The 12,293-nt window shown below is 38.8% G+C and overlaps 1 non-coding gene across 1 annotated transcript; it reads right to left on the reverse strand.

Moving 5' to 3' along the window:
* Positions 1-11,428: 11,428 nt before the first annotated feature.
* LOC112614887 lies at positions 11,429-11,535 on the reverse strand. The gene has a single exon (XR_003117187.1). It is a non-coding gene; the product is annotated as a small nucleolar RNA U13 (small nucleolar RNA).
* Between the last annotated feature and the right edge of the window lie 758 nt (positions 11,536-12,293).

The raw sequence follows: 12,293 nt of genomic DNA on the forward strand, positions 1-12,293 counted from the left end.
TAGTTATACAGTTTTGGGCGTTGTTGCCACCCGTGGGATGCCTGCTTCTCACTACCACCTGTGTCTGGACACATGCTTATGTCTCATTTTCCTTTTGGCATGTGGAAAGCTGTCAATGCAGTGTAAGGCCAACGTGTGTGTGGCTTCTATGTGTTGATATAATGTTTTGGTATCCTTGTCCGTTTCATTTATTTTTTAAGTGTACAAAAAATAACCTGTTAATTGTTGAAGGCTAACTTTCTGTTCTTTTTTTTTTTCTATCCCGTACATTTAGTTGAACTGTGTGGAATTGTGGTGTTGGTTTTGTTTATACAGCCAGATTTTTCCTTCTTTTTTTTTTTTTTTTTTTGGTGATCTTCCTTTGTTGAATGTGCTCTTTTGTCTTTTTCTCTTTTTTCTCACGTTTTCTTCCCTCCACCTCTGCCCCTTTCTTTCTTTCTCTCTCTGATTGAGAGGCATTGAATTACGTTTTCAGTAGTACAGGCTTCTTGCCGATATGAAGGGAACTTTTCAGAAAGAGACCTACTCTGGGTCATTTAATTTTGAATACAGTTTTCAATCGTTCAAGTTTTGGATGGTTTATATCTAATGTGTGTTTCATTTTTTTGGAAAGCTATATTTTGTATTTAGGAAATGGTATACTATTTTGCTATTTGTACTGAGTGAGTACATTGGCATAAATATAGAAATTTATATATATACATATATATAAACTATTCTTTTTTGCCACACATTTTTGTGGTAAATTTGTGAGTTTGTCTGATGTTCTACCACAACGTGGCGTCTGATAACAGTGAGGGGGGGTGGGGTTTGTTATGTCTTTATTGAGTATTTAAGTATCTTTTGAAACAAATGACCTGTTCATCTGTGGCCATTCCATCAGGCAGTTCCTTGATGTTAGTAGTGGGCTAAAGGCAGCTTACTGTGTGTTTGCTGGAGCTTTCACTCAGCCAAGTGTTAAGAGTCAGGAAACCCATTGAGGCAATTGCGTCAAATGGTGTTTCACAAGAATGAGCCATTCAGTCTTTGCTCACTATATATTTAATATTTTATTATTGTTGTTATTGTTATTATTAATTGGCTTTCTGTATTCTATGCCTTTTATTTATAAAGACACTAAGAAAACCCATGTTTGTAATTTTAATAACATTTTTCCCATCTTGTAATATCCAGAGATACTTTATAAATTCTCTGAACCAAAAGTATTTTCCTCAGTGTATCTCTTCTCCCCCAGCCCCTATTGGGAAAAATTACCCAGTATAGTTCAGGTTATGAGGAGGATCAGCCACACAATCCAGTGCTTCAGTTTGAAAATGTAAAACTCTAACCCTAAAGTAGGGTTGATTGAAATTTCAGACAAAGCAAATCCAGCAGGTATAAAAAGAAGTAGTAGAAATAAAAATCTGTAAGTTATTTTTGAATTTTCTGAACTTTTTTCTAAGAGATTACATAGGAGACTAAAGAAATCTATCTGTTCACCAAGTTCTAATTAGGATGATTGTTAATACAGAACTGTGGATGAAGTGGCAACTGGCTTGTGTGCTGACTTCTGTGGTTTAGCAAGGGGTTTATTGTTATCAAATGCTGATTGGCAATGCCAAGTCACTGGGACCAATTTTCTGTTTTATAATATCTAAGTTTAGAACAGAATATATACCTGAACTGTAGTGGTTTGATTGGATGGAGGCAGAAAACCCGATTTTTATTCTCATAAATTTTGTGGTTATTTATACAAGGGCTGTGCTATGCTACCATATTCTTGTTCAATAATAATAGGTTTGTTGTTTTTTTTTTTTTACATTGTTAAATGTTCCTTACCCCTAAAGGTCAATGTTAAGTACAACGTTCTGAAAATACAATTTGGCTACAAAGAGTATTCATCTTCTTTGAAGCTCAGTGGTTGATATTTGTGCTAATAATGCAATTTCCTGATTACTGTTACAAGTTATAGCTACATATGGGAGAGACTCAGTGAGCCAGCAAAGGCCATAGAAACAACAATTTATTAAACGTATTTATGGCAGAAGGACCTAAATAAACTGTGAGCCACCTTTTCTTCTTTATATTGTTACATTTAATTGTTCTAGCTTTCAGCAACTCACATTAACGCTTGGAGCTTCTCTCTCTCTCTCTCTTTCTCTCTCTCTCTGTGTGTGTGTGTGTGTGTGTATGTATGTGATTCCTTATTGTCATTCCATTATATATCCACACCAACACCAACATGGATGAAGATCATTCGAAGTCATATTTTGCCTCTAAGCTTGATCATGTTAACTTTATGATTAAAGTATCGTGTTATTTAGCCAGTGCAAATCTGTTTTAAAACAAATCGTTTTTAAAAAAGAACAAGTTTTTAAGGGCTTTATTATAGAAGAAGTATTAATGAAGGACTTTCCTTCCTCCCTCCCTTTCCTCCCCTCCCTGCCTCCCTTCCTTCCTTCTTTCTTCCCCTCCTCCCTGCCTTCTTCGTTTCTCCTTCCCTTATTCCTCCCTCCCTCCTTTCTCCCTTCCTTCCTTCCATCCATCCTTCCTTGCCTTTTATTTTCATTTTTTGTAATATCACATGTGCTGTAGTTTGGAAGTTTATTCTAGTGCATTTCTTGCCCATCAGAACCTCAGCTAATCTACCTAGGAAAAATAGTATCAAAGGAAATGAGGAAGTTGTATCTGAGTCCCTCTAGAACTAAGATAATTCTTTTTGACCATTTAAGCCTTTATAAATGCTTGTTTTAGGAAAGTGAATCTGTTAGATGCATCAACAAATAATGACCAGGATAAAATGATTTAGTAATTAAAGACTCAAAGTCACCATGGTTATACATTTTCACCATACATAGTAACTTTATAATTTTTCATTTTTCTGATGAAGATTTCTCTTCCAATATCTGTTTCCTAATTGATTTTTAAAATTAATTAGCGTTCTTCTGCTTTATGACCATAGGTTTTATCCCTAACCAAGACAGCTGTCTTATATCTGCATGCCTTAGACTGTGTGGAGGGTCTCCATGAAGAAAGACCATAGGTTAGAAAAATAACTGCCTATGAATCTCATAACATGTATTAAAAAGAGGTTTTCTTCTCTGCTTATTAGTGTCACTAGAGCAAAATTGTAGAGATAATGCTCATGATATAATAAATATCAGAATAATATCTACAGTATCATTTGTGGATGGTCCCAGTGCTCTAGTTACTTTACTTCATTTTTTTTTTTTTTTTTTTTTTTTTTTGGAGACGGAGCCTTGCTGTGTCTCTCAGGCTAGAGTGCAGTGTGCCATCTCTGCTCACTGCAACCTCTGCCTCCCAGGTTCAAGCGATTCACCTTCCTCAGCCTCCCGAGTAGCCAGGATTACAGGCACCCTCCACTAGTTCCAGCTAATTTTTTGGTATTTTTTTAGTAGAGACGGGATTTTGCCATGTTGGCCAGGCGGGTTTCGAACTCCTAACACAGTGATCCACCTGCCTCGGCCTCCTAAAGTGCTAGGATTACAGGCATGAGCCACCACATCTGGCCTAATTACTTCTTCAATCCCCATTTATTTTTATGCCATTCTAGCCTCATTTATTAATAAAATTATGTTTTTACTTTCAGGAAATTTTTTAAATGAGTATTTTATATCTAGATCAAATGCTATGGAAAAGTGCCTTTTTATCATTTATAATTTTATTCTTCACTATTTCCAAAAACACATAAACAAATAGTTTCAATAGGTCCCAGCTTTCACTTTTTCCATTTAAACCTTCTTTTCTCCATTTCTTTCCTTTGGCTTAAGAATGGAAGAAAAGGTACATTACTAGAATTGTTTCTTTGGGGGGAGAGGGTAAAAGATTACAGAATTAGAGTGTTCAAGCTTTATATAAATTAAGTTTGTCTTCATCTCAACCAGCTAATGGTAGGTCTTATCTGAATACTGATGAGAATTTTAGCATCTGTGAAACTCCATGCACATAGATGTGTGTAAATTTCAGGAAGAAAGTGTTTAAACCATTTTCTCTGATGTTAATTAGATGGAAATAAATCACTAAAACATAGTTTAGGTAAAGCTTGCTTATGTCACTTTTTTTTTTTAACTAGACTGGGCAAAGTTGTTTATGTCAGTGTACTTCTCGTCTGTCCTCAGTTAATTTACCTAGAAAAAAAAGTGTCAAAGGAAATGAGAAAAAAGTTATATTTGAGTCCCTCCAGACCTAAGATAATTCCTTTTGATCAGATAAAGTTGGATGGAGTGCCTTGGTTTTTGTTAATTTTGCCTGTATTCCAGCTCCTTACCATGGTGGTGGTGCTTGAAGAAAGAGCCATCAGCAACAGGTCAGGATAGTTGTACCTTTGAGATAGGGCTGCTTTCCCCATGCTGGTATTTCTGTGACTGTTAGTGGCACTGAGGACTGCAAACTTTTATGCAATATTCTTAATACCCTATTGATATTATGCACTTTAATCATTCCAAAGAAGCCAAGAATGCTGTATAGTAATGATTCCTTCCTAACAAATTCATCTTAACTCTTTAGAATATTATGTCCCTTTTCTTTTGGATAGCCAACTTGGTATAAATGTTATATGGATTTTTCTAAAATGACTGTGTAGGACTTAAGACTTCGAAATGTAATTTACTATAAGGGGAAATGATTACGCTTTAGCAGATTATTTTAGAAACATTCAGCTTGCTAACCTACATGTTTGGGAATTCATTAAAACCAGTTGTCTTTCTATATATTTTGTGCCATGTGTATAAGAACATTACAATATATCTTTTTCTACATATGTAGTACGTGCAAACCAGTGGTTCTCAGAGTATGGTTCTCAGCCCACCAGCTAGTATCAGTATCACCTGGGAACTAGTTAGAAATGTAAATTCTTGGGCCCCAACCCAGACCTACTGAGTCAGAAACTCTGGAATAGGGCCCAGCAATCTGTTTTCACAAGCCCTCCAGGTGATTCTGATGCACACTTTAAAGTTTAGGAACCACTGGTCTAAGACTCTATTGAGATGTAGAGAGTTTTTCTTCCACTGAGACTGATACAGTTATACATTGTTCTTTATGTAAATTCAGCTTAACCTGGTTATCTATAATCTTTTATTGGCAAAGATAATTTATTCTCAGTACTGCCTATAGAGAGATAGTGTATTTTATGTACATACACAATTAGTCTAATTCTTGATAATTCAGTTAATTTAGTTTGGCATTTTCCTACCACTTACTAAAAAGTTTACATTAAATGACTGATTTAAATATATAGGTGCAGTGTTCTATGTTTAATTGTTATGACATTTAAGTAGCTAATATAATTGACCGGTGCTAAAGTCTCCTGTTTATCCATAAAATGGGTACATTATGGGCAGTGTAATACAAGCTTTCTTTTCATTGCCTAGTACTTTACCAGCAGACCACAGTTTTGCTCTGGCTAGACCAACCCTCAGAACAAAATCATCATTCCTTGTATTTATATTTGTATCTGAGATAGTAAACGAGATGGCTGACCAGGTCAACATGGCACCTTATTTTTTTAATAGGTAAAACTTCTTCAAAAGTAACTTGCTTTGTATAAGAACTAAGCTATCAGTAGAGATTTAGCTATCCTTGGAGCTTATGTTTCAGACAAGAATTATTTACTAAAATAAATAATAAACAAGATAATGCATTATACAATTTGGGCATTTCTCCTTTCTCAAGTGTATGCATCAATATAAACTAACCACAAGATAGGTAGATTGATTCATTTCATTTTAATCTCCTTGTGTAATTCAGTACCTCCATAATTGTTCTAATCTTCTTCCCACTGTTTACAAATTACCAGTTAGTTAACTCATGAAAGAAAAATTCACATTTCAGAATAAAAATAAATGTATACTCACTTTATAAAAATCACTGCTGTCTTTCCTTAATACTAGCAGTGGAAATGTAAGTGGCTTACTCTACAAATTCTGGTGCTGGCAAATACATAGGCAAACTGTTGGGAGCTGCTCTAGCTACATTCCTCCCTTCTTATTCCCTTTTTCTCTTCCCCACTTTATTACATAATATATTCCTGTACCCAAAACATTCTACCACAGTTCTGTTTGACTCCCACTTGTAATACCTCCTTTAAAAAATTCTGTGTTTAACCATATGACCCTGCTTGCTTACTCATATTCTCCCTCCCTCTGCCCTTCCTTTCTCTCTGTTCCAGAAGTCATCTGCCTGGTTTGAAATATTTTGCAGGGATTGCTTATTATTATTATTTTAGCTGATGAACCTCAGGACAACATATACACACACTTACACACATACATACACACACACAAAAGCTGTTTGAAGAGTAGGCTTGGAATCAGATTTCTGTGTCCAGTAAAAACCTTTCCTGCACAGAAGTCATTGTGACTTAAGTAGTTACAGACTGATTCCAGTGAACTTGATCTAATTTCTTTTGATCTAATGAATGTATCTACTCACATTGTTTCCTTTTAATTGATAAGCTCCAAGTAGTTGCTAATTTTTTGACAACTTTAACTGAGTTTCATTCACTTCTTTTACTTAGTGTTTTAAATATACTATCAATAATTTCATTAACCTGTTCTCAAGCGGTTTAGCTACCATTCTGCCATTTTTAATTTTTATTTAATTTTATTTGCTTGAGCACACTGATCAACCACTGAACTGCCTTCTTCCATTGTCCTGCAATGATATAAGGGTTACATTTTTGTGTATATGGCTTTCATAGTTGGGATTTCAGAGCACTGATACCAGATATTTTCAGTTTGTTCTCTGGGGGAATTTCATTTGCATCTATGTTTTTAGCTATCTGTGATAACTTGTTAAATATTAAAAAGATATTTTGCTTCTATTGGAACATTTGTATACTCGCAACTATATTTCTGTAAACAGCTGCAGTCAAAAATAAAACACTGAAAGTTTTCATTTTGCAGTGGATAGCTGTCTTTTTTTCCTCAAACTTTGTGAATGGAATTGTGTGCATGAATGACAGTTTTGAGCAGCATGAGTATGTGGCTGAAATTATAAAATCATTAGGGAGGAGGTGTGAAATATCGACATATTTCTAAGTAGTTATTTTGTGCCTACCATTTTGTCAGGCAGAGTATAAGTGACTCAGTGTGACAGAATTTTTGTTTTACTTAATTTAAATGTTTCATGTTTAGTAAAGCAATACATGTACATGGAGGTGCTTTTGATGAAAACCAAGTCTCCCCATCCCTCAGTCTCATGCCCAGAGACAATCTATGTTTATTCTTTTGGTGGTATTTCTACATCTCTAAATTAGTGCATATCAGAGTGTGGTACACAACTAACTGCGGTACATGGATAAACACTATTTTTAAACTTGCATGTATAAGTGTTTTGATGTGTAATAGAAAAAAATGTAGGCTGGGCGCAGTTGCTCACGCCTGTAATCCCAGCACTTTGAGAGGCCGAGGCAGGCAGATCACCTGAGGTCAGGAGTTCGAGACCAGCCTGGCCAACATGGTGAAACCCCATTTCTACTAAAAATACAAAAAATAGCTGGGCACAGTGGCGGGTGCCTGTAATCCCAGCTACTTGGGAGACTGAGGTAGGAGAATCGTTTGAACCCGGGAGGTGGAGGTTGCAGTGAGCGGAGATCGCACCATTGCACTCCACACTGGGCAACAGGGCGAGACTCCATCTAAAAAATAAAAAATAATAATGTGTCTACCTACCAGAGTGAAGGAAAAAGTGAGTCAAATTAAAGAAAAATATTAAATCACTGGGCTCGGTGGCTCATACCTCTGTAATCCCAGCTACTCAGGAGGCTAAGACAGGAGGATCACTTGAGGTCAGGAGTTGGGGACCAATCTGAGCAACATAGGAAGATCCTGTCTCTATTTTTTTTTTTTTTTTTTTTTTTTTTTGAGACGGAGTCTCGCTCTGTCGCCAAGGTTGGAGTGCAGTGGCCGGATCTCGGCTCACTGCAAGCTCTGCCTCCCGGGTTCCCGCCATTCTCCTGCCTCAGCCTCCCGAGTAGCTGGGACTACAGGCGCCAGCCACCTCGCCCGGCTAGTTTTTTGTATTTTTTAGTAGAGACGGGGTTTCACCATGTTAGCCAGGATGGTCTTGATCTCCTGACCTCGTGATCCGCCCGTCTCGGCCTCCCAAAGTGCTGGGATTACAGGCTTGAGCCACCGCGCCCGGCCTATTTTTTTTTTTTTAATGTTTAAATGAAAGGAAAAAGGAAGAAAAATACTTAAAAAGAAAAATAATAAATGCTAATACAGATACATGGGTATCATGAAAATTGTGTCTAACTGAATCTTAAAAGACATTGCTTTAGACAGTATACTTATACCTTCTTATCAAATATAGACAGTATCTGTTGATTCTATGAAGGAGTGACAATTTTTAATACATTTAAATATATATATATCTAAATGAGTTGTTATGATTATATATATGTTTTGTTTTGTTTTGTTTTGTTTTTTAACAATGCTGCTGTTCTAAATACAGTATTCTTTGCCAAGCATGGTGGCTCATGCTTGTAATCCCAACATTTTGGGAGGTCGAGGCAGGAGGACTACTTGAGCCAGCCTGGGAGTTCAAGACCAGCCTGGGCAACAAAATGAGACTTCGTATATACAAAACATAAAATGATTAGCCAGGCATGGTGGCACGCACCCATAGTGCCAGCTACTCAGGAGGCTAAGGTGAGAGGATCACTTAAGTCCAGGAGTTTGAGGCTGCAGTGAGCTGTCATCATGCCACTGCACTCCAGCCTGGATAACCGAGACCCCGTCTGAAAAAAAAGAAAAGGAAAAAAATAATAAAAATTGTCTTTTGGTGTTTATTGACTTCAACAGCACTGGAAATGAGCAATAACCAAATGAAATGTAATAAGTATAAATATCAAATTATATATTTTGGTTCAAAAAAACAGCTTATGTGGGCAAAATACTGGTCTGAAGATGGGACTACAATAGTATGGGGCTGCCAGAAAATCTGATGCAATCTCAGTTACATAATTTAAGTACAGTGTCCAGAATAAGAAAGGAATTGTCCTCCACTACTCCAAGCTGGTAAGAGCCTTACTCTATTAACTTACAAGAAACAGATTCTCTGCAGCCATCTAAGCCTAGAAGAGAACCAAAATATCATTTATCCCTGCTGAGAACAGGGTAGGGACTCTAGAAATCAAAAGATAGCTATAGTTTCTCAACAGCAACACTAATGGTCTTATTCTCAGAAAAAGAGGTGTTGGTTGCGACTCTCATGCTCTATTTCATGGTGCCATCTCTGCTTCTACTGAGGCAATATAACAGTGTTTAAAAGCATAGGCTCTTGAGTTTGCCCACAATATAACCTCCATTCCTCAATTTCCTTTGCTATAAAGTGAAAACAGTAACAGAACCTTCCTTGTAGAGTTGTTGAAAGGGTTAAGCAAGTTAGTCCATGTAAAATTACCTAGTTCCTGGCACAGTTAGTGCCTCCTGTTTCCTTGTATTAGTATTACTAGTCTTGATACTACTATGCTCTTCTAGCTCTTGTGCACTACTTCTCACATCCTTCTGTGTATTAGTCTGTTTTCTGTTATTTTTAACAGAATACCTGAAGCTGGGCAAATTATAAAGAAAAAGAATTTCTTACAGCTATGGAGGCCAAGAAGTCCAGGTGGTGGGGCTGCATCTAGTGAGAGCCTTCTTGCTGGTGAGGACGTCCAAGAATCCCAAGGTGGTGTAAGCTCTCATGGCTAGAGGGCTGAGCACGCACTCCAACCTGGGTAACAGTGAAACCATCTCAAAAAAAAAAAATCATGAAGAGGGCTCTGTCCTCATGAATAGATTAACCCACTACTCATGGATTAATGAGTTATCATAAGTGGGCAACCGGCTGAGCATGCAAAGGACTCAGGTCTCTCTTCCTATTTTAAAGTCACCAGTTGCCCACTTATGATAACTCATTAATCCATGAGTAGCGGGTTAATCTATTCATGAGGACAGAGCCCTCCCTCATGATTTTTTTTTTTTTTTGAAACGGTTTCACTCTGTTACCCAGGTTGGAGGGCAGTGGCACAATCACGGCTCACTGCAGCCTCTTCCGGACTCAAGCAATCCTCCCACCTCAGTCCCTACCCCGAGTAGCTGGGACTACAGGTATACCCCACTACACCTGGCTAAGTTATGCGTTTTTTGTAGAGATAGAGTTTCACCATGTTGCCCAGGCTGGTCTTGAAGTCCAGGGCTCCAGTGATCTGTCTGCCTTACCTCCCAAAGTGCTAGGTAGGATTACAGGTGTGAGCCACCATGCTGGCCCTCAGTCACCTCTTAAAAGGCCCCACCTCTCAATTCTGCCACACTGGGGATTAAATTTCAACTTGAGTTTTGGAGGGGATAAATATACAAACATAGCATTTTGACTTTTTCAAAGATACCCTTTGTCGTCAGAATCAAAACTTTTCCTCTCTCTGAGTCATTTCTATTGACATATAAATTTGTTGTAATGTCTCTGATCTCTTTTTAAAAATTTGTTCTTTGATCACACAGCCTCCTCCACACTATTTCTATTCCTCTCCTTCCATTCTCTCTTAAACCCATTCAAATCAGGCTTTCATCACGCCACTCTACTGAAATGGTGCTTTGTCAATGTCATCAATGAATGGGTTCCACATGGCCAAGTCCAGTGGTCACTTCCCAGGCCTTGTCTTTGTTTTTTTTTTTTTTTTTTTTTTTTGAGACGGAGTCTTGCTCTGTCACCCAGGCTGGAGTGCAGTGGCCGGATCTCAGCTCACTGCAAGCGCTGCCTCCCGGGTTCACGCCATTCTCCTACCTCAGCCTCCCGAGTAACTGGGACTACAGGCGCCCACCACCACGCCCGGCTAGTTTTTTTTTGTATTTTTTTAGTAGAGACGGGGTTTCACCGTGTTAGCCAGGATGGTCTCGATCTCCTGACCTCGTGATCCGCCCGTCTCGGCCTCCCAAAGTGCTTGGATTACAGGCTTGAGCCACCTCGCCCGGCCCTCCAGGCCTTGTCTTGCTTGACTTGTCAGCAGTATTTGACACACCTGATCATTCTCTCTTTCAAACACTTTCTTTTTTTTTTTTTTTTTTCTTGGAGATGGAGTTTCACTCTTGTTGCCCAAGCTGGAGTGCAATGGCGTGATCTCAGCTCACTGCAACCTCCACCTCCTGGTTCAAGCGATCCTCTTGCTTCAGCCTCCCTAGTGGCTGGGATTACAGGCACGCACCACCACGTCCGGCTAATTTTTTCTATTTTTAGTAGAAACGGGGTTTCACCATGTTAGCCAGGCTGGTCTCGAACTCCTGACCTCAGGTGATCCACCCTCCTCAGCCTCCCAAAATGCTGGGATTACAGGCGTGAGCCACTGCCCCTGGCATCTTCAAACACTTTCTTCGCTTGGCTTTCAGGACACCACACTCAGCTCTCCTGCATCCCTGAACACTGGTTTTTTGTTTGTTTGTTTTTTTCATGTCAGATGGGAAAATGTACTGACATCATAACAAGGTTCAAGGGTGGCACATCTCACACATGCACGTGAACACCCAAACATCTCACACTTAGGAACTACAAAAGGATCTGACCACTGCTTTTCACTCTCATCTTCACCTCCTAACATTGTCGAGCCCCAGAGGTAAATCATCAAATCTCTTCTCTCAAAACTCAATGAGATTGATCCCAGCCAATCTCATTGCTTTCAACACCATCTATATGTTGAAGATTCCCAAATGTGCATCTCCAGCCATAACTTCTGCCTTAACTCCAGGTTCCTCCTATCCAACTGCCTACTTGTCAGCCTCACCTGGCTGTCTTAATAGACGTCTCTTATTTTTTGGAGACAGAGTCTCACTCTTATCACCTAGGCTGGAGTGCAGTGGCACGATCTCAGCTCACTGAAACCTCCATCTCCCAGGTTCAAGCAGTTCTCCTGCCTCAGCCTCCTGAGTAGCTGGGATTACAGACAACGAGCCACCACACCCAGCTAATTTTTTAAATTTTTAGTAGAGATGGGGTTTCCTGACGTCTGGTGATCCACCCGCCTCAGCCTCCCAAAGTGCTGGGATTACAGGCGTGAACCATTGCACCCGGCCTGTTTTTCTTCATTTCTATACCACTATCTTTCCTGGCTCTCTTTTAAATTCCCTGAGAGGACTGAATAGGTTGTTCTGTTACCATTTAGTAGGAAGCAGCCCTGCTGGGTGAGTTGTCAAGCCACGTCACCAAGGGGCTTCCAGCTGCAGTTTACGATTGAATCCTCTGATCTGTCTCTCACTAGATTCCACTATCGTTAGCTTCACTGTTACCAATGAGTGTGGGTCTGTTTTGTAGAAATGAAT

The sequence above is a fragment of the Theropithecus gelada genome, chromosome 20, assembly GCF_003255815.1.
Source record: "Theropithecus gelada isolate Dixy chromosome 20, Tgel_1.0, whole genome shotgun sequence".
NCBI lineage: Eukaryota > Metazoa > Chordata > Mammalia > Primates > Cercopithecidae > Theropithecus > Theropithecus gelada.